Raw genomic sequence first — 23,083 nt, forward strand, 5'->3', positions numbered from 1 at the left:
AAGATAAATTCTAATGATCTGCATGAATAAAAACAACTATGCTTTCTTAAATTATATGTGCTATCCTAAACACATATGCCATATAATCAACATTTATATTTAACCAATACTGGTAGAATGTAGCAACACTATCTTAAAAGCTGAAAGACTTTACTTGCTATGGGACAAGACCTGATCTCCATTAGGCCTTTAGTAGAGTAGCCACTCTAGAGCACAAGAGGGCATTATCTATTCGTGTATTACGGATGTGTTCACACAGCATTTTGTGGATGGTTAACCCCTTACCACACTGGAAACAACAAAAGAGAGAGTAAACATGAGCACATAAATTAACAACAGAATTCCAATTTTGTGAAAGCAAATGAATTGTTTTTGCCAGGCCATGAATACAAGACAAAGCAGCTTTTTTAGTAAGCAGTGTTGATTGGATATATTCAAGGTACATTAGGACCAATTCATTATGTGCCCCATTAAAATATTTATTGCTAAGGGATCTTAGCAGAATAGTTCTGGGATAATCATCAACAATCCACAATCAAAGGTGGAAAGTGTCAAAATTGGACTAATTACTCTGGTATCCATTTCTTTTCCATTCTATAAAAGTATATAGAGCCCACTCACTTATTTTTCCCCAAAATTTCAACTGAAAGAAATATGACTTATTTAAGTTACATATGAAAAGATAGCATTTTTATACAAATATCTTTAAAGGCACAAAAGATTTATTCACATGGTATGGAGGGTTTTTTGTTCCTCTGATAGACATGACCGACTTTTAGCTGTCATAATGTATTAACATAACAGATGAAATATGTTTGTGGTTGCTCTTTATTCCCTTTGTACAAGCATTAAAAAAACTGCTGTTTTATAAAGAGATTTTTTTGTTGTACTATGTGCATGCATACTACCTATTTCTAAACTTTGCCATATTGAGGCCTTTATAAACTATTGATTTATGTAATACTAGTGCAATTTGCTTGAACAATGTTATGCATATCATAAACTTTTTCAGGTTCTTGTTTAAGTACATTTTTTAAATTGAACAGTATTTTTCATTTTGCTTATAATAGTCATTTTGCCTATGTTTCTACAATGAAGTGTTCAATACTTTATAAAAAATTGTTGACTGACTTATTTAAATGAAATTCTACATATTTAAGTCCTTGTGTTGGGTAATTTTTAAGGTTAAGAAATTGGTTGCCTTATAGATAATTATAAAACTTCCTGGGAAGAAGAACCCTGGACATGAGGATTACATATATGTCATGGCTTTAAAGTACATAGTGTAGTCTGGGGAGGTATTGATTTCATTGTACATGAGATTGTCATGATTCTCTCTGCCATGCTGGAGAAGAAATGTCCCCTGGCCTGGGAGGATAAAAGCAACTATCTCTTTCTGCTTCCTACATTCAATCTAACTTTAATGTTCTGTCTCACCTAAGCTATCTGTATAGCAGCCAGAGGTAAAAAAGATAAAGTGAAACACATACAGGAAACTATGCAGTCTGTGTACATATAAGCCCAACCTTTCCTCTTCTACCTTTGTTGAAAGCATGTGCTGGAGGTGGAGAAGATAAAGATTGTAAAGGTACATTTAAATTCATCTCTAGATGAGGATGATGATGAGAGAGAGAGAGATGGACAGAGACTAAGAGACACAAAGAGAAAGAGAGACAGAGAGAAAAGACAGATGAATAGAAAGATAGATGTATATGCCATAGAGAGTAGAAGGCTAATCTTGGAGATGGGTGAAGTCCTGCTTTTGTTACATATTGTTTATGTGACCATGAGCAAGTCACTTTACCTCTCAGGCAACTCTATAAGCGTATAACCAGATGAGATGCCAACATACAGAGATGGAGTTTCTACAAAACGAAATAAAATAATATGTTTGTACTGATGTAGAATACACATGAATAAATTTAAAGGTAGGCTCTACTCATGGACTTACTCTTTTGAGATTTATCCAATTTAAAAATGAGTTGCTTTCTCACCAAAGTTCTGCATTTGTTGACATTTTGGGGGGAAATTGATGTTAGATCATTAAATTTGGGGCTCTTTCCTTTTTTTCTGTAAAGTTTTGATTTTTGTGGGGTTTGGCTTAGTCTTCAAAAGTTTTGGTGTTGACAAAATTTGCAAATTACACACTACCACTGCACATATATTTCCCCAACTGAAATGTGTTCTATTTTCCAAATCCCTAAAAAAATACAATACTGACAACTGTCACTGTGGAGGTTAGAGTTCTCTTCCGGAAAAATGGGAGAATTAGTCCTTCTCCAGCCTGGAGTTAAAGTATGTTCTTTTCATATCATTTCATGCTCCTCACTCTGTGCTCCCTGTCCCCCTACTCTGAAGAGTTAATCAGTCACATCCCATTACAACAATTAGCTCAGTTTTGGCCTAGGGGAAATATAATAGCCTTCAGGTGGTTCATTTCTCTGCTATTTTTATTGAGTCTGTAACAGACTAAAGTATTACTAATTTATTAACACCATCACAATAGCTCTGAGCCCCTAGGTTAAAAAAAAAATCCCTGACATTCTGATAGAAGCTTAGCTCTCTGTCCTAATTTAAATTTTGTGCATTGCCAGATAGCATCTGGATTCTTTGTTTTAGGAAAAATCAGACTACAGAAAATGTTCAGACAAAGGAATCAAGCAGAGTATATCACAGTACCTGTTATTGGACAGACATGAGGAGGAGAAACTGGAACAAGAGTGGATCTCTTGGAACTTCTCACTCATTGAAGAAGCAATTTTAACTAGCAGTTTTAGTACAAATTCTGTGTATCAAGATGGCTGCAGGCAGGGCTGTATTGATTTGTGTTTTGGACACTAGCTCTCAAACAACAACAACCACTTCATGGGACACATTTTTATGTTTATCTGCATTATTACCATTTTCCCCATCAACTTCTTAAGCCTCGACAAAATAGTAAAGCAAGTCCTAATTTGTAGCATTTGCTGATTTCTGACATGTAAATGCTCACCCTGAAAATTTAGCAATCACCTCTCATTAACTGGTACAAGTTGATTTCAAAATACCTCTGCCTATAGGTGCCTAATAAGCCCACTTTAATCTGTCCTTTCCCTGCTGCAGCTCAACTATCCCTTGTGTTTTTCCTTTTGCCTGTTGCTTATGTGTCACTGGTTCTTTCCAGTTTGGCTTATAATATCCTGCATAGGAATTTCCCCCAATGCTGTTGCTTCCCTACTCTTGTCCCAAAACCACCTTCTCCGTCCACTCTCTAAAACAGTATGGGTTATCTTTAAAGATTCCTGGGCGTGACTTCAGTCTGCCTTTTGGCTCAGAGTTAACAATAGAGCAAATCACTCTCAGGGCTGAGAGGAAAAGCATATCCCTCTGAACAACAAGTTTCACAATGTCATTCAGTTCTCAAACCTTTATATGTGTGTGTGTGTATAATACATATGTATAAATGTGTTACGTGATGCCAGAAACAAAAGAAAATTAATTGCTTTACATGTGTCTCTTTCCTCCATTTCATCCACTCAATAATTTAAGTGAGTTACATTGTTTTCATTATTCAATATTTACAAAACCAAAGAGTAGGGTTATATATGTGCCCTTGTCATCACTTAGTCCAAATGAAGAAAGCATAAACGCATGCCTCATATTGTAGATTCCCACAAAGATAACAGCTATTGCAAAAAGTTCTCCATCTTTTAGACTTCAGTTCATTTAAAGATCAGCTCAATTTTTTAAAATTTTGTGTCTATGTGCAGTGGGTTCTCATGAGTGCATCAGGATGGAAAACTCCATTTACAAATTTGTTCTACTCATATATATAATTTATATGCCTGGGATACTGAAAAGTTAGGTTACTTGGACAAAGTCATACAGGTAGAATGTGTCAGAAACAGGACATGAACCCAGTCCTTCTTGACTCTGACTGGCCCCCTATCCACTACTCCACACTGCTTCTCCACCTTCTTAATACTATACTGTTAGTGATGAATTATGCTATGGGTTCCTTACTGAAAGATGATCATTTGCCATTTAATGTGTTAGGATGTGAAGCAGCTCAAGAATCCTCTAAGACTAATATGTTCAGTCACCTCTTCCTCCTTTTCCCAATGGGTTTGCCTTTTTTATGCATTGAGAGCAATAGGTTTGGAAGAATATTTTAAAGAGATATGCCATTTATACTTGGTACAGTTTGTTTCAGTTAAGTTATTCAAGTGGCAATATTATCTAAACATCTTAAGGTGCATTCTTAACACCCAATCTCCATGTCAATCTCTTTGCATAGTTATATATACATCTATTTCAGAGGGCAAAGCTGTGTTCTCTGGTTCAGTCACTCCTTTTTAATCAATATCATTGTTTTATAACTGTAATTCACTTTGAGAAATGGGCAGCTTCCACACAATCCTATTTTTTTGTACAGAGGGAGATCAAAAATCCTGAGAAAAAATGCTACTAAATAGTAAGATTACCCAGATGATAAATACTCTGCTAAAATTTTTGCCATTCCCTCTAATGGATGATCTGCTCCTTCAGGACATGTTTACCACATATTTGTTAAGGTAAGTGATGCAGTGCTATTACTTTAGTCATTTGTTCACCACCACATAATTTTTCAGCTGCTGTTTCTTCTGCAATTTTAATGCATAAATTACGAGGCTTCTGATGCAACTTGATTTCCAGTTTATTTATGCACTGGTGGCTTGCAGACCTGGTAACTTAACTGTTCTAGCCATTTTAAATGTAATGTTGATACTTATAAACCACACTTATTCATCCCAGTAATCTAATAATTCATAAGTAAGGAAATAATTTTCTACAAGAATAAGTTGTAAAATACAGTTGAGAATTAGAGATAGGAGTTTGAAGTGAGGCAGTGAGCAGATCTAGTTTAAGAAAGCATGCTGAATTTTTGTCTTTGAAAATAAATTGACAGATGAATGATATTTCTCATTAAATCATTTCTTTTTTACATTTTCAATTTTTAATGATATCTTGTGTTTAGATATCACCTTCATTTTCCAATGCATTACTTATCACCTCCTTTACCTGGTAAATTATCCCTTTTAATCAAGAATTAAAGAAGGAAGAAGTCAGTTCAGCAAAATTATCCAACACGTCCACTGTGACTGATCCAGGGTCACAAAGGTTGTGAATATCAGAAGTGACATTTGAAGACAGGTCCTTTGACTCCTGAGTAAATACTCTTTCTTCTGTATCATGTAACTCTGTCACTCACTACCCACTGTTCCATAATCATACCATCACATTATACACACACACAAACACACCAGGAATAAAGGAGTTAATATTAAGCTTTGCAAATTTTTTTTTTTGCCTTTTGGTGAAGTAATCAGGGTTAAGTGACTTGCTCAGGGTCACACAACTAGTAAGTGTTATGTGTCTGAGGCCAGATTTGAACTCAGGTCTTCCTGACTCCAGGGCTGGAGCTTATCCACTGTGCCACCTAGCTGCCCAAGCTTTGCAATTTTAAATCACTATATAAATACTGGTTATTAAATTATCCCCACTCTTAGAGTTCTCTTGTGACAAAGTAAAACAGGTAAATACACACACACACACACACACACACACATCTACAAACAGTATAGCTTTAGTTTTTACAAAACATTCCATAAACATGATCTCATCTGACCTGTTGTGCTAGTGACATAAGGGGACCTTTGTGACCAAATATTGACTGCTGAGAGAGCTGCATTTGTAGTGTTAGTACTTCAGCAGTTTAATGTCTCCTTTAATGAATTGTCCCTGTACTATCCCTAAGCTGTCTCAAGGTGGCAAGAAAACCTTGTGTTCTCGTGGTCCAATTTATGACATAAGTGGCAGGCAGTCCAAATATAGCCACAGTTTTAGTTCTATTTTAACATATTAAGATGAAGATCAATTAATTCTTATTTTAAAAGCTATGGCTTGAGTAGTTCTTAAGTATCAGAATTTTAAGTGTGATATATTTTAGTTAGTCTTTGTACGTCCTTTTCCATTTGGCCAATGTTACTTTTTAAGAAGCTGTTTTCTTTTTCCAAAATGTTGACTCTTTTTTCATAAATCTATTATATCACTCTCATTTCTTTTCCCAATATTTATTCTACCTCTCCTATTTGATTTTTAAGCTGCTTATTGAGCTCTTTGATGAGTTCTTTCTGGGCTTGAGACCACCTCCTGTTTTTCCTTAGGGTTTTGCCCTTAGGTGTTTTGACATTGTTGTCCTCTTCTAAGTTTGTGTCTTGATCTTTCCTGACACCATAATAACTTTCTATGGTCAGATTCTTTTCTTTTGCTGTTTTTTGCTCATCTTTTTTCAGCCTTTTTTCCTTTCTTTTAAATTTGAGCTGTTCCTGGGGTGGAAGGGGCATTATCTTAGGCTTCTTGTGCAAGGGGCCACAAGCCCTGGGTGTTTACCTGGTGCTGCATTGATGTTGCTCTGAGGTTCATGGGGGACCTGCCAAAGGCCAAAGGGGTCTGGCAGCTTACCTGGTGCTGAGTCAAGGCCCCAGTGCTGGTGTCTGGAGTGTGCTGAGGCTGGTGGGGTGTTCCTTCATTGGCATCTGCCTGTTTCCATGGGGCTACACTGAAGCAAGTGGTAGTCCTAATGTTCGCAGCTGCCTGTTTGCCCGGGGCTATGCTGAACCACATGGCAGGGTCAGTACTGGCAGCTGCCTATTTGCCTGGTTATACTGGCTTATGTGTGGAAGATGTGTAAGCATATCCAGTTAAAAGTGGAACTGATGCTAGAACCTAGCTTTTCTGACTTCTAGCCCAATGGCGTTTTATTACATTGTTACTTATCCTAAAAAGGCTGACCAGATAACTTATTCTCATTTCTCTAAGGATCATTCACTGTGGATACTCCTTTGCAGCATATGGAAGAAGCTGTTAAGCGGCAAATCAGTGACAAGGAGTAGAAAACTGAATAAGCTACAATCGCCATTCCTAGAGCAGCTTATTGGGTTACTCCAGAAAACCAGTGCCTACATTTCCCCACTGAATGGGGATGGGCAACCTGTGGCCTCAAGGCCTCATGGGGCCTTCTAGGTCCTTAGGTGTGGCCTTTTGACTGAGTTCACATTTTACAGAACAAATTCTTGTATTAAGGAGGTTTGTTCTGTGAAGTTTGGATTCAGTTAGAGGGACACACAAGGACCTAGAAGGCCCCATGTGGCCTTGAAGCCACAGGTTCCCCACCCCTGGCTTTAGATTCTATGCAATTTCTAACATAAGCATCCTTCCCATGGAGCTGTCATTAACTTTAAGGTTGTCATTCCCTGGGTTAAAATTGCTGGTCCCATTTTAGGCACTTTAAACTCACTGGATGAACAAGAAATGACATATTTCCTAGTATAACCTCGAAAATAACCGTTGGTCTGTATCTAGGGTCTAACTGCAATAAGGGTGTACTTAATGGAAATCAGACAGATATTAAGAAACAGAATATTTTATGATTTATATTTTAATTCTGTCTGTTGTCCATAGTATTGTGACTGAGCATAGTAAATGTGTCATTCCTCATTATTTTCTTGATGATCTCTTAGCATTCCTTCAATCAACCAGGCATACTCTATTTTATTTTCAGCTATGTGGGGTTATTGATGGATATCAGAAATGATTACTTCATAAAAAGTGAGATTTAAGTACATAAATTGCTGCTTAAATTCAGGTGATAGCGAGAATTAATCAGAATTATCTTCTATAGAATTATATGAATTCTCCTTGGGTATAAATATGCCCTGCTTCTATCATTTTCAAAAGGCTAAGATTTATGTTCACTTAGCCTACTTATTTAAGAATGGAGAAGGTGAGAGTATGAAAACTGCAAGTGTGGTTAAAAAGCACAAAGGTCATATAGTATGCCAATTTTTTCATGCTTTATTGACGTATTTTTATACCACAATCTCTTCCCAATAACTCTCCCATAGTATTCTCCCTTATTAAAATAAATAAACAAATAGAATAAAATAAAATAAATTCAGCATCTCAGTGACTGGCAGAGCATGTAATATTCTGTGGGGAAAATCTCTCTACCAATAGGAAAGCCATGTATTCCAACATTAAACTTCTGGAACCAACACTGGTCATAAGCTAATTGTTTTTGAAATAAATTTTGAGGCTATCCTTATTTGTAGGCAGCTATTAAAACAGAGTTGTATCCAGACAAAAATCCAAGTGGACAATTGAAACAGTTTACCTGGACTACCTAACAGTTTGATTGGATGTGCATAAATGATTAAAATACAGTGTATTTTGGTTGACTCAGTTAATTGTTTATTCAGATAATTGCCTCCATTTTCTCACTCATTTGGTGTCTATGGAGTCCTCCAATCCTGAATAATTTGTCTTTCTGTTATATGGCTTCCATTGCATCATTTCTATTCAAATGTAATTAAGATATAATCATTATGATTTGCACTCTTCTGCCTGCTGGTTTATGTTTTATTTGGGATATTTAGTTTAACATTATCATAACCTATAACACTGCACCTCCATACCATGTAGATCCCTCATTTGGGCTTAGAAATAAAATATTAATCAAGTGGTGAGTCCTATGTAAGTAAGTGGTAAAAATGGAAATATATATAACTATCCAAAATGAATATCTTCCACGGACGATGCAAGACACAACCCTACCCCTGACTCCCAATTAATTAATATGATGAAAGAGAATATAGACAAATGGCCTCACTACTCAGTTGAAAGCTAATTAAAATGCATGCCCTGCACAAGTCACTTGACTCGCAATTACCATTAAATGTGTAAGGTTATCAGAACATAGCAAGCATGGTGCTGAACGCCATCCTCCCTTATTAAAATGAGGACAGTAGAGAAAGGACGGTAGATGATATGAGAATTTCAGATAATGCAGCAAATTGTGATATACTCTGAACTAGATTACCAGGGTAATAACACTGAGATTATCACGATAGGCTATGAGTTTTAGTGTGCACAAGGTTAAAACTCACTTGGACTGTGAACATTTTACAAGGGCCCTATCAAAATATCAAGTAGATTGGTTTAAGAAAATCTGTCAAGCTCTAGATCTGCTCCCATGGTTTTGGGTTCATTTTGCAATAAAATTAATGACTCCCTTAAGATGAAGAGATTTATTATGTCCATGAAAAGTTCTAATTGAGTTAACCTAATCAGGCAACTACAACTCACACAGCTTAAGAAAAGAATGATTAATAAGGTGCTGAAATCCAACTTTTCCCCTTTCTTTTTGCCTGAATTCACCCACATTAGTCTGTTCAAATAATTATTTCATTTCCAACATAGTTATTTTCCCTCTAACTTCTAAATTAGTTTGTTTTCTTAAGTGAGCCCTTCAGGAAGGTCTCTGAGACCCTTGTAAAGCAGTTACTTATACATTGGATAAGTCTTTGTGATTTATTTTGGTTTTGTTTGTAAAGTATGTGTATTGAATTTCTGTCCATAAAATGGACTTAAAATTTTAATGAAGGCATGCTCTAAAGAGGTATTAAGTAGGAATTGCTAAAAATTCCCATGTAGGTGTTCATATAAATAACAGTTCCTCTACTGCTGCTTTTTATGGCTATATCCAAAACAGAGATATGACAGAACTAAAATAACAATAAGGAGTGACTAAGTATGAGTCATTTTTTCCTTTTAAAAAGCCATTGTCATGAGAATAGATTCAGAATGAGCTGGTTTCTCATTAAATTCTTTCTATGAGGATGGGATGTAGCAAATCCCGTATACAATGTGGAGCAAAAGAATGTCATCTTACACATTCTTCTTGGTGTAAATTTTGACTGACTTCACATTTCACTGCTTTGCTACAGGTAGCTTATACTGTAAAAGAAAGAAAATAAGAATGGCTGGCAAATTGAATCATAGGATTTTTTATTTATTTTTTATTAATAAATTTATTTATTTTTAGTTTTAAACATTTACTTCCACAAGATTTTGAGTTCCAAATTTTCACTCCATCTCGCCCCTCCCCCCACCCCAAGATGGCATGCATTCTGAATACCTCTTCCCCTAGTCTGCCTTCCCTTCTATCTCTCCCCACCTTCTCTCATCCCCTTCCCCTTCTATTTTCCTATAGGGCAGGATAGATTTCTGTACCCCATTTCCTGTATTTCTTATTTCCCAGTTGCATGTGAAAATATTTTTTTAAACACGTGTTTTTAAAATGTTGGGTTCCAAATTTTCTCCCTTCCTCTCTCCCCACCCACCTTCATTGAAAAGGCAAGCAATTCAATATAGGTTATACATGTGCGGTTATGCAAAACACTTCCAAAGTAGACATGCTGTGAAAAACTAACTCTATTTCCCTTAATCCTATCCTGCCCCCCATTTATTCTATTCTTTCTTTTGACCCTGTCCCTCCTCAGAAGTATTTGCTTCTAATTACCCCCTTTCCCAATCTGCCCTCCTCTCTATCATCTCCCTACTCTCTTGTCCCCTTCCCCCCCCCCATTTTCCTGTAGGGTAAGACAGATTTCCATACCCAATTGAACATTTTGCCCTCTGGTTCTAAAATATCAGGGCAGTTTTCCTTGATCATTTCTTGAAAGATGATGTCTAGGCTCTTTTTTTGATCATGGCTTTCAGATAGTCCAATAATTTTTAAATTCTGTCTCCTGGATCTATTTTCCAGGTCAGTTGTTTTTCCAATGAGATACTTCACAGTGTTTTTTCATTTCATAATTTTTCATTCTTTTGGATTTGTTTTACAGTGTCTTGATTTCTCATAAAGTCACTAGCTTCCAATTGCTCTATTCTAATTTTTAAACAAGTATATTCTTCAATGAGCTTTTGGACTTCCTTTTCCATTTGGCCAATTTTGCTTTTTAGGGCATTCTTCTCCTCATTGGCTTTTTAGACCTCTTTTGCCATTTGGGTTAGGCTATTTTTTAAGGTGTTATTTTCTTCAGTATTTTTTTGGGTCTCCTTTAGCAAGCTGTTGACTTGTTTTTCATGATTTTCTTGCATCACTCTCATTTCTCTTCCCAGTTTTCCCTCTACTTCTCTCACTTGCTTCTCAAAATCCCTTTTGAGCTCTTCCAAGACCTGGAACTGATTCATATTTTTCTTGGAGGCTTTGGATGTAGGAGCTTTGACTTTGTTGTCTTCTTCTGGTTGTATGTTTTGATCTTCTTTGTCACCAAAGTAAGATAATATAGACTGACTCTTTTTGTGCTGCTTACTCATGATCCTGGCCAATTACTTGAGTTTTAAACTCTTTGTTAAGGTAAGAGTCTCCTTCCAATGTGGAGAATGTACTGTCCCAAGCTTTGGGGGTTTGTACAGCTGTTTTCAGAGCTACTTCTAGGGACCTGTAAATTTTCAGTTCTTCCAAGGTGGTATGATAAGGGGCGAGGTGTTTCCTCTCCACCACCACAACAAGCTCCACCAAGCCAGCACTCCTCCTTGCCCCAGGACCACCCCTCAGAACAGTGACCCAGATCCAAGCACGGGCAAAGCAAGAGATTCCTGCCTCAGCACTGGCAAAGAGATCCCTGCAATCCCCTTCTCATCAGCCACTCGATTCCCCCTCAATCTGTGGGCCGGAAGCACAGGAAGCAGCAGTAGCTCCGGGCTGCAATCGGGACTTGTGACTGAGACCTAGCCCCTCTCTTTCAGCACAGAAACAGACTTTTCTCACTGACCTTCTAAGTTGTCTTTGGCATTCATGGGTTGAGAAGTCTGGAAACCACCACAGCTGCCTGGGATTCAGCCCTCTGAGGCCTGCTCCAGGTTCACTGTGGCCTGTGCGCCCATGCCAAACTGTGCTCCTCTTCCTCCCACCCCCGCCGTGATATACCTTTCCAATCAACCATCCAGGTTTTCTCGGGCTGAAAATTTGTTTCACTCTGTCTTTTTGTGGGTTCTGCTGCTTTAGAATTTGTTTAGAGCCATTTTTTACAGGGTATTTGGAAGGGTTTGGGGGAGAGCTCAAGCAAATCACTGCTTTCACTCCGCCATCTTGGCTCTGCCCCCAGGATTCTTTTAAACACTACAGAAAGGTTATACAACCTTACTCTGTTCTCTTTTGCAAATGGATAAAGAATGAAAAACTTCAAATCCCTTCCAATTCAACAAACCTCGTCACATAGAGTAGGCAGAGATTTCTGTGGACCATCCATTACAAAGCTACTGCTTTTTCTCTATATCTTATTTGAGTAAATTTTATTTATATTCAGAGATGATCTGAAAATTATTTTTATTTTTGTAAAGTCCTCCATAGGTCAGACAAGTTCCCAGTGAAACGTAATCTGCTCATTGTTTTTTTTTTTTATTATTATTTGGTAAACTTTAAATCTTGAGGGCCTAAGAGGTTTTTGTGTGTTTTTGTTTCATTTTTTGCCCAACAATTATCTGATTTGAGAATGACATTCACTTGTGTTTGGGGAAAATTATAATTGTCATCTATGATTTGCTCCATGATACTCTGAACTCAAGTTTCTTCTTTATATACAAGGAAGGTCTCATGAAGAGTATGTCAATAGCCTTCCTTAAGAGCAATCCCCAAAGGTCAGAGATAGTCTAAACACAGTGATCTTGTACATTCAAATTCTTTTAAAATGTCTAGTGGAGCTAAAGCTGAAACTCCCCATGCCTTCATAGATGGTCTTCATGAGCTGATGGATTTTAAATCACTTCCAAGGAATAATGAAAAATCAGAATCAGAAATTACTAGAATATGCAGAATATTACTTATGGGAATATGAACTAAAACTCTTTGCCTCTTTCAATCTTCACGGAACTCACTTTAATCCAAGCCCTCCAGGATTTGGAAAATGGCAATGGTCACTCTCAGTTTGTGGTCATATAGGCTTCTACTGAATCCATCCTTAGAAGATAAAGGAAAGCAATATTGATGTAAACATTGTAACTAATCAAAATTCAAGGAAATTAGAAGATGACTTTTTAGAAACTTTTTTTTTCTATGTTTTCATCTGTATGCTGTGTCTTATAAAGTCTCAGAATTAGGAAGAGATGAGAAGGGTTTGGGTTATTTTGGCAATATAAGTTTTCTTATATAGTTATTTCTGCAAGAGTTTATTTCTCACTAATTTAAAATTTAACCATTTCCACTTAGGACAAAACTGATACAAGGATTAAAATGTCCACTTATAGACTGTGGTCAGGTTAATGGATAATACACATGGTTCTGATTTGGGGCATAAACATTCTGTTATCTTCAGTTCCTGAATGTCATTTTCATAGCACTTGAGCGATAGGGTTTGTTCTATCAATAATGAAATAATTTTAATAAAATGTAAGTTGCTTAGCAGTGGTATGCATTAGCTCATCTGATAATAATAAAGCGTCTATCCTGACCATGAAGTACATTTTAAAAATAAGAAATCAAAATGCTGAAGTGGAAAAAAATTGGAATGATGTGTAATAGCCTAACAAACTCAATAATGATATTAATGTTGAGATAACTTTTAATGAAAATAACATTGCTTGAAAGGCTAGCTGCCTGTCTTGAAATTCCTCCCATTTGGTTGTATAGCTGGCATTTACATAGCTCTCGCTCTGCTCCCATGGTGTTAGGTTAATTTTGCAATAAAATTAATGAGTCCCTTGAGATGAAGAGATTTATTATGTCCATGAATAGTTCTAATTGGGTTAACCAGATAAGGCATTTACAACTCACATAGCTCAAGAAAAGAATGTCAAGGTTTGTAAAGCACTTTACAAGCATTATCTCATTTGGGCCCTATAGCAACTCTGTGAGGTAAGAGATGTTACTATACCCATTTTACAGATGAAGAAATTGTGGTATGGAAAGATTATCTGGCATGTCCATTGTCACACAGTGAGTTTCAAAAGTAAATTTTGAATTCAATTCTTTTTTATTACCAGTCTAATTCTCTATGCCCCTCCCCCTTACAGTCACTAGAAAACAATTATCAACCCTATTATTATCCCCCTTATCTCTAAAGTTTCATAAGCTGCAAGTTCTTCACTCTCAATTACTAAGTGGATATTTATATATTTCATGAATTACTTAGGTAGCTTAATGTTTCTCTTCTTAATCTTTCCCTTTGGGCATTTTACTAGGCCTAACATGAAATGGGAAATGGGGAAAGAAGATGGAGATAAAAGATCAAGTCCCTCTGTTAATGCTTCAGTCAGAGTTTAGGGAATGATTGTGCCAGCTGAAGATATCAGACTCTCAGGCCACAATTAAAGTTTGAGATTCATTGATTGCTTTATTCAAGCAATAATACAACTACGTAAACTTCAGTGGAGGGAACTAAGGATGTTTAGCAAGGAGAAGACAAGATAGGGGAGACACAATACTTCTATATTCTCTCTATGTATTGTTCATTCCCAGATGGCAGAAACAGAAAAAATGGGAAGAAGCCACAAAGAGACAAATTTCAACTTTATGTAAAGAAAAGAAAATTTGGAACTAATATATTGACTCATTTGGTGTTGGAGATCATATCACTGGAGCTATAGAATATGAACACATATTGGGGATGTTGTAGAGGGTATTCCTTTTTGTATGTCACAGTGGACTAGATGATCTAGGAGGTTCTTTCCAACTATTAGTTGGAAAATTTCAAACTATGAGTCTATGATACAGTGATACAGCTCTCATAGAGAACACTTTCCAAACCTAAAAATGACCATAGTCACTAAGTACACAAGGGACACAACTTAGAAAGCATAGTCAACTTGTTCTTTTCTAGCCTTTCATATGCCTATTTATCATGTTACCCTAACATGTTGTTGTTCAGGTGTTTAGTTGTGTCTGACTCATGTTCCCATGGACCACAGGACTCCAGTCCTATGCTCTATTATCTCCCAAAGTCTGTCCAAGCTCATTTTTACCCTATGCATATACCTCTTATTGATTCACTATTGGTGAATCATATATGGGTATTTCTGACAAGATGGTGGAATAAGAAGTCATAAGAAAACCAAGCTCTCCACATTCCACAAAAAATAGCAGCAAATAGATTAAGTAGAATAAAAAGACAAAGAATTCCAAAATTTTCCAAAAAGAAAATTTGTCAAGTCAACAAGCATTTGTTAAGTATGTCCTATATACCAAACAGTATTAATCACTGTGGATATAAAGAAATACTAATAAAAGTCTCTCTTCTCAAGGAACTCACATCTAATTGGAGACAAAGCATGTAACCATTATGTACAACCAAGATATAGATACATAGATATGTAAAGATGGAGATTATATATAGATATGATAAATTAGAGATAATTTCATATAGAAGGCACTAGCATTAAGGGAGGTTGGGAAAAGTTTCTTGTAGAAGATAGGATTTGAGGAGATTTGAAAGAAGCCAAGGAAGCCAAGGAAAAGCTTTATTAAAGAAGTGAGCAACAAAGAAAGAAAAAAAGCTCTCATGTTATAGATAAATATTATAGAGTAAGCTAAAGAGAAGACATCAGAACATCAGAAGGAAGAAAAAAGGAAATCACACCATCAAGGATTCTAGACACAAAACTGGTTATATTACAAAATATACAGTTAATAAGCTCACTAAGTGAAATAAAGCAAGATATAACTTCAGTAAAGATAAACCCAAAATCAATAAGGTAAGAACAATGACAACAAAAAAGGATGAATATTAATCTTAGAACCTAAAAACAACTGGTGAAGAATCTTAATAAAAGCACATTCAGTGAGGAATAGCCTTCCTAATAGAAGGCAAAAACAACTGAACCACCAGAAGAGATATTAAAATAAAATTAAAAATCAACACAACAGAGATAAGAACTGTACAAAAGCAATATACCTAAAGAGTACTGCTTAAAGATATAACCTGAGAATTATTAGTCCCTCCCTTCCAAAAAAGATTAAAGACAGAAAATGTCTGAAAGACAAATTTAAGGAAATGCTACCAAAAACAAATCCTAAGACTATAAGCCAGGTCTAGAACACACATCAGAATCCATAGCATGCCAAAAAAGATGAATACCAGATTCAACTCATCCACACACAATGTGACTGAACTCCAAAATTTCAATAACAAAGAGATGACATTGCAAAGACCCAAAAGAAACATATTATATATCCCAAAATTCCTACTAGAAATACAAAAGTTTTCTCATGCAGGAAAGAAAGAACAGAAGAAATGTAACATTACATACCAGAAATCAAGAAAAATAGAACTTCATACCCAAATTACTTACCCAGAAATACTGAACATGCTTTTCAAGAGAAAGATGAGTATTTGCAAAAAGAATTCCAAGCATTCCTAAAAAAAGAAGCCAGGCCTGGCTAGGATACTTAATGAGAATTAATAAACAAACCACAAAGTTAAGACAAATTTAAAACTATCAGTGAATTAATATTTAGTAAAAGTATCTACAACTTGATGTGAAGGGCTTCTAATCTATTATTAAAGTATTTAACCTGAAATCTATGAGCCTTTTATTTTAATATTTTGATAACTATATTTAATATAATTGGTTTCCTCTGTAATAATGCTGTATTTTATGCATTTAAAAACATGATTCTGAGAAGGGGTCCATAGGCTTTACTAAATTATTAAAGGGGTACATGACAATCAATCAATCAATCAACATTTATTAAGCACCCATTATATGCCAGGCACTGTACTATGACACACACGAAAAAGAACTCCTGATTGAGCAGGAAGGTTGCCATTTCTTTGACATCTCTTTCCTTTAACTTCTCACTTATAACTTCTCACTTTGGCTTCTCATTATCTCTCATGAGAAAATGTAGGATGTTTTGAAAATTGTAAAGCACTATATACAAATCAGTAATAATTATTACGTCCCATTATTCAAATGGAGCACAAAGGAAATGAGATATAGGAATATGTATGTATATATACATATATATATATATATACACACACATATATGCCTATACATATACAGAGTTCCATATAATAAAGATAAATATTTATTAAGTACATACTATGTACAAGAAAATATAATAAGCAATGATAATAAAAAGCCAAAATGAAAAAAGAAAAATCTATCTTCAAGAAGCTTGTATTCTATTAGAAATATATAATAGAAGATAGGCAAAGGAAATGAAAACTTTAGAAAGGCTGTAAAAAATTAGAGATGTCTTTAAATTAAAGACTTTGAATGTGAACATTAGACATGAACAAGTACAGAAATGAGTATGTAGTTAAGAAAGAATATGGTAGAGAATCCCCAAAAGATACTCCCATACAGTGATGGTAAAAAAGTCAAAATATTTTGAAAATGTAGGAACAATAATACTAGTAGGAGTAGTAGTAGTAGTAGTCTCAGTAGTAGTGGTTGTAGTCTCAGTAGTAGTGGTTGTAGTAGTAGGGAAGGGAAGGGAATTAGCATTCCTATAACCCCCACTGTGTGCCAGGAATGGTGCTAAGCAATTTTATAAATATCTCTTTTGATCCTCACAACAACCCTGTATGGAAGGTGCTATTCTGACCACATTTTACAACTGAGGAACCCAGGGTCACTGAACTAGTGAGTACCTGAGACCAGATTTGAACTCAGGTCTTCATGACTCCAAGCTATCAATTATATTATAATCTATCATAATGTTATAATATGAATAAGTATTAATAACTATATTAACACCAATAACAATATTACATGGGAAATGTATTTCAAGTTTATATAGAAGGATGTGGGTATATGCCTGAGTGAGGGCCCAGAAAGGTTTAGATTAAATTGATAGTAGTGAAAAATGATACATGAATTTGGTTATAAATGGATTATTTTTAATAAAAATTATGAAAGTAATTAAAAATATATCTCCAAAATATATTGGATGTACAAAATGTCCTTAAGAAATATGGAGGGGCAGTTAGGTGGTGCAGTGGATAGCACCCCAGCCCTGGAGTCAGGAGGACTTGAGTTCAAATCTAGCCTCAGACACTTGATACTAGCTTTGTGACCCTGGGGAAGTCACTTAACCCCAATTGCCTCACCAAAAAAAGAAAAAGAAATATGGAAAAATAGTTATAGAGTGATGTGTTTGAAGGAAAAAATATTGATAAATCAGTAAACTACAGAAAATAAAGTGTGGCTATCATTTCACACAAAGCAGAATACAAGCTGGAAAACATAAAGAGAGCTTAAATAGACACACTGCTTAGTGCTTAAAGCCTGCTGAGACAATGAAATCATGTCAGTATTAGATGTATATACATCAAAAACCTATCAACAAAATTCTAAAAGAGAAAATGTTAACTGAAATACAAAAAAAAAAAAGATTCAAACAGAAAAAAGTGATAGTAGAAGATTCCCAAACTCTATTAACAGATTATGAAAAATCAATTTAAAAAAAAGCTACTATAGACTTCAACATAATGTTGAGAAAACTGTTTTCTGGACATATGGTGAAACAGAATAAGATTATTTGAGAATTTAACTTTTATTGAAATACTTTTCCAAAAACTAATCACTATCAGGGGCAGGAGTTCTTAAGCTGAGGTCGGTGGACTCATCATAGATTTCAGGAGGGTTTATGAACTTGAATAAGAAAAAAATGCATATTTTTCCACTAACTTTTTCTTTCCTTTATGATTTTATGTGTTTTGTCTGATGCATTTAAAAGTTTTATTTGGATAAAGGCTATATAGTCTTCAACAGATTGTCAAAGGAATCTAAAACACATACAAAAGCCCTGCTCTATGACATAAGGATCTTATAAATAAAGGAAGGGTAGAAATCTTAAACCCATCACTTACAGTCTATAACAAAACAAAGAAAGTATATGTAATAAATGAAAATTAAATTAAAAATAAAGACTTAATTGGAAACTAAAATAATTATATGCTAAATCATATTTGAGTTGAAGATTAAGCTATATGAACAGCAAATGCTATATTAGAATAATGACAATAACAATACAGCATAGGATATAGTTACAAGTAGCTTGATAAGAGGCAAATTTATATGCCTGAGAAGAGATTAATAAGATGAAAATGTAGTTCAGAATGCAGTTAAAAAAAAAAGAAAACCAGCAAGTTAGTAGTCTAAACATGCACAAAAGATAACAAACATGATTGAAAGTGAAAAAAGTCATTGAATTAAGAAGTAAAACAATTAATGAGTTAGTAAAGGAAAAAGGTCTTTGTTTCTGAAGACTAGAAAAATTGATTAGCTATTTTAATAAAAATAGAGAAGAAAATAAAATATTAAAAAGAATGAATCATAACAAATATTAAATAAAGAAAATTATCATAAAGATGAAAATTAAATGAAATGAATAAATATCTACAATAATATAAAATATCCAAGTTGAAAAACAGGAAATATTTAATCTAAATAAACCAATTTCCAGAAGACAAATTGAACAAACATGAATTAATGAATAAACAATAATGATACTACTACTAATTATAATAATGGATAGCATTTATATAATACTTCTAAGGTTTGAAAAGCACTTTACAAATAGTATTTCATTTGAACCTCTCAACAACCCTAGTTGCTATTACTCTCCTCATTTTACAGAGAAGGAAACTGAGGTGAAGAGAAATTAAGTGACTTGCCGAAAGTCATCCACTAATAAGTATCTATGGCCAGACTTGAAGTTAAGTCTTCCTAACTCCAGGTCCAGAGCTCTATCCACTGCATCACCTACCCACCTTAAATGAAACTCCTAGGATCAGATGGACAAACTAATTATATCAAACATTAAATATTTCCTATGTAATATATTAGAGGCAGGTAGATGGCTCAGTGTATAGAGCACTAGGCCTGGAGTCAGAAAGACCTAAGTTCAAATCCAGCCTCAGACACTTACTAGCTGTATGACCCTGAACAAGTCACTTAACTTCTGTTTGCCTTAATTACTGGAGAAAGAAATGGCAAACCACTCCAGTATCTTTGCCAAGAAAACCTTACATAGGGTCATGAAGATTATGTGACTGAGCAATAGCAACAACAAATGTATGTCATTTTTTAAAATGTAGAATGATATCATTTCACTCAGTTATTTACATGATAGATGTGGTCCTAATATCCAAAAAGGAATAAGATTAGTCAGAGAAAGAATGCCATACTCATATTCTTAAAATCTAGCCAATAGCACAGATTCACTAGGAGTCTCACTCACCCCAATCAGTATTCCAATAAACCTTGTCTTTGGCTGAAGGAAGGCTTGGGTCGAATTCATTTGGGCAGAAACTGTGTGTTGCTATTTTGGGGTCCCAGTTACACCTAAACCTCTCAAACCTCAACATATGGTTCCCTGACCAGGAAAACTGCCTAACTTTGCTCTTCTCCAGCCAAGAATGGAAGGTATGTATGTAAGCCTCCCCTCTCTCTCTAATCTCTTTTTTGCCCTGCAGCTGGGGTAGATTTCCAAGCACCCAGGAAGGCTTGGCTTGGAAATGCTTTTTGGGCCTGACTTCTCAGGTCTCATTAGATCAGGCAGCTACAAAGCTGTTTCAAACTCAGCCTGATGCTCTCAGGTTCTTGGTTCAGCGGTTCTGTTCGAGGTCATGGACCTCACTTAGCACACCTTCCTTAGCATAGAAGAAGGATGCCCTATCTGGAAGCTGCTTCCCATTTTCCCCTGACTTCCTGTGCTACTCCCTATTCTCCCCCAACTCCCCCTGCTGCTCCTTATTCTCCCCTGGTCCCCCCTGTTTCCCATGCCTCCCTCAAAAATAGAAAAAGATAATATAAGTGCCATAGAAAAATAGTGCAAAAAAATTAACAAAATACTAGCAAATGTCAAATAGCATTATATTGAAGGGAAAGAAACCTTTCATTTATGCCCAGAATTTAAGGATGGTGCAAAATCAATATAAACTTTTCAGGAATCTCTATCAGTCCAAATTCAAACCACCTATCTCTTGGACACTGTCTTTGCCCCAAGGCCTTCCCAGTGAGCCATGCTTCTCCAGAGGCCATTTCTGGACCTGACACATCTTAAACTGCCTGCTCTGATCTCCTGATTCCCTCAGGTCGTGTCATAGGCTGCTCTGGTCTTCTGAGGCAGGACTCCTGGTCCTTATTGGACACATCATCACCACTCTCTTCCATGGTGAATGTTATTGAGGGAGGGCCTCTTTCAATAAGCATCTCCCCACCCATTGATATTCTGCTTGGACTCATTCCCATATTTCCACCCTTCATATTCTTCCCATCCTAGTGATTCTAAATCCCAGGTCACAAATGTACAAACCCCATTCTCCATTCCCAACTGCTCATTCCCATTCCCCTCAACCCTATGCCAAAATACCCCACTCCAGATCTACCCACTCTTTTCACTGTGTTCTCTGGAATGCCTTCGCAATAGTTATCAAGCTTGCTTTTTTCTTAAACCTTTTTCTTCCTCATTCTTCCATCTCTGGCACTTGCTGAAACCTGGTCCCCTCCCAGTAGTACTGCAATAATGGCTACCCTTCCAGTAATTCTTGTACTTTCACTCATACACTTTGACTCACTGGCAATAGGGAGTATTGAAATACCCCTTGCTCCCCATTTCCACTATGAGACCCAGTCACCAGTTTTCCCAACTTCTAGCCTCATATTAGGAGATTTTAACAAATATGTTGATACTTTCTCATTACTTTCAATTCCCAATTCTTTAATGTAAGTCTGATATAGGAATTTTTTCTGGGTAATTAGTAATTTTATTAATAACACCAAACTTTTTTTAAATGATACGTTTTTTAAAAAAATTATTTCTTTATTTTTAGTTTTCAACATGCACTTCTATAAGATTTTGAGTTTTAAATTTTCTCCACTTCCCACTGGTGTCCCCCTGACCCCACCTGAGATGGCATACAATCCGATAGAGGCTCTACATATACATATACATTCATGTTAAGCATATTTTCCCATTAGTCATGGTATAAAGAACAATTAGAACTAATGGGAGGAACTATGAGAATGAAGCAATAAAACAAAACAACAAAGGAAAAGGAGAGCAAATAGTATGTTTCCATCTGCATTCAGACTCCATATTTCTTTTTCAGGGTATGGATAGCAATTTCCATCACGAATCTTTGGAGCTGTGTAAGATTCTTGTGTTGCTGTAAAGAGTCAAGTCTATCAAAGTCAGTCATCCCCTAATACGGCTGTTACTATGTACAATGTTCTTCTGGTTCTGCTCATTTCACTATGCATCAATTCATGTAAGTCTTTCCAAGTTTTTTGAAGTCTGCCTGCTCACCATTTCTTATAGCATAATAGTATTTACATTCATATTCCACAACTTGTTCAGTCATTCCCCAATTGATGGGCATCCCCTCAATTTCCAATTCTTTGCCACCACAAAAAGAGCTGCTATAAATGTTTTTGTCCATGTGGGTCCTTTTCTCATTTTTATGATCTCTTTGGGATACAGGAATTTTTTTTATTTAAATGTTTTCTTGGTACCCTTCTCCTTTTTTATATCACTATCACTATCACTGTGGTTTTTCTTTCCTTTCATACCACAGCTAATTAGAACTTTCATTTGTAACTAAGTATAAGCACGAAAAAATAAACAACACATTGTCCATAACAAAAAGGGTATTACTTCATATCTATAGTCCACCATCTTCCTGCTGAGAGAGTTTGCTTCACCATCAGCCTTTTGAAGTTTTGATTTATTACCATATTACTCCAAGTTCTCAATTCAAATTCTCAATTCTCTTTTGAAATTGTTTCTTTTTACAATATCTGCATTACTTTGTAAATTGTCCTAATTCTGGTTACTTTTCTCTGCATTAATTTATATAAGTTGTTTAAAGTTTCTCTGAGTTCTTCAAATTCATCATGTCTTTTAATGAAATATTATTCCATTTCATCCACATTTCACAATTTATTCGGTTATTCACCAACAAATGGGCACCCACCTCATTTCCAGTTATCTACTATTCTAAAAAGTGTTGTTAAGTAATGGGACCTCACTATTTTTTTCATCTCATTGGGGTCCTATCACTGGGTCAAAGGCTATGTATGTCCTATCGAGTTTTTTGGTAAAAATCTATAAGGATCTGACAAATTTATCAGAATTGGAACCATTCTTCAGTCAGTAAGAGATTGAAGTCCATGAACATGAAATGGTCTAAAGGCGGAACAAACTATCAACTACTTTTTTAAATGTTTGAAATTGCTAGTAATCATAAGAATAGACATTTAAACAACT

This window comes from Vombatus ursinus, unplaced genomic scaffold, assembly GCF_900497805.2.
Source record: "Vombatus ursinus unplaced genomic scaffold, bare-nosed wombat genome assembly UNPS02014816.1, whole genome shotgun sequence".
NCBI lineage: Eukaryota > Metazoa > Chordata > Mammalia > Diprotodontia > Vombatidae > Vombatus > Vombatus ursinus.